General features: G+C 44.6%; 1 non-coding gene across 1 annotated transcript; it reads right to left on the bottom strand.

The window, feature by feature from the left end:
* Positions 1 to 334: 334 nt before the first annotated feature.
* LOC114006357 (U2 spliceosomal RNA) lies at positions 335 to 525 on the bottom strand. The gene has a single exon (XR_003548083.1). It is a non-coding gene; the product is annotated as a U2 spliceosomal RNA (small nuclear RNA).
* Positions 526 to 1,169: the final 644 nt, after the last annotated feature.

Genomic DNA, 1,169 nt, shown 5'->3' on the forward strand with positions numbered 1-1,169 from the left:
TGGACTCCCACATGGCTGATCACGGTTCAAGTACCGGACCTGGTGACTTGTTTTCTCACTTTCTCTCTCTGCCAGATTTAAATAAATAAATAAGTAAAGTCAAATAAAAGAATTCTTTAGGAGAAAAAAGAAAATGTCTCTTCTGGGTCTGTCTCTAATGTGGCCTACTATGCTGTCACCCACTCCCAATATCAAGTAGAGTGACCTAACATGTGCCCAGAGCACACAGATTTTGGGTTCAAATGCAGTTCTCTAGTAAAAGGAGCCAGGGAACTATAGAAAGGATCTGATTTTATTTCATTTATACTTTTTTCCTTTTTATTTTTTCCCCCCGAAGGGGTGCACCATCCCTGGAGGTACTGCAATACCAGGTCAATGCATGAAGGGGACGGAGCAAGATCCCATTCCATCTCCTATTTCCAAAAATCCATTTAACATATTGTCTTCGGATAGAGGACGTATCAGATATTAAACTAATAAAAACAAATACTACACTCAATCTTAGCCAAAAGGCCAAGAAGCAATCTATTTATTTATTTTTTAAAAGAATTATTTAATTTTATTTAGTCATTCATTTATTTTAATTTGACCAGAGACAGACACACGGGGCAGGGAGGGGAGTGAGAAAGCAAGCCACTAGGTCCGGGACTCGAACCATGGTCGACCATGTGGGAGTGTTCAGTGCCTTAACCACCATACCACCTGCTGGTCCCCTATTTATTTATTTTTGAGAGATGGTTTGCTAAAGGGAGTGTGTGCTCGCTGGAGAGACAGAGAGAAAGTGAGAAATCACCCCCTAGGATAGATGACCATGCTGCAATCTTTTCTCCTTCATTCTCCTCAGAATTTGGGGCATGCACACACACATACCTGGCATGAGTTTCAAGCCATGGGTCCAGGACTCAAACCGTGGTCAGCCATATGGGAGTTCAGCACCATAACCACTACACCACCTGCTGGCCCAGTACCTGGCAAGCCATGGGTCCAGGACTCAAACCGTGGTCGGCCATATGGGAGTTCAGCACCATAACTACTATACCACCTGCTGGCCCAGAATCTGATTTTATATTTTGGCGCAAGAATCATCAAGACGGGCCTGGTGGGCTGGCCCCATGGCACAGTGGTTAAGGGAGCCAGGTCTTACATGGCCGGCCATGCAGTCTGAGTCC

The sequence above is a fragment of the Tupaia chinensis genome, unplaced genomic scaffold (assembly GCF_000334495.1).
Source record: "Tupaia chinensis unplaced genomic scaffold, TupChi_1.0 Scaffold147282_1, whole genome shotgun sequence".
Classification (NCBI taxonomy): Eukaryota; Metazoa; Chordata; class Mammalia; order Scandentia; family Tupaiidae; genus Tupaia; species Tupaia belangeri.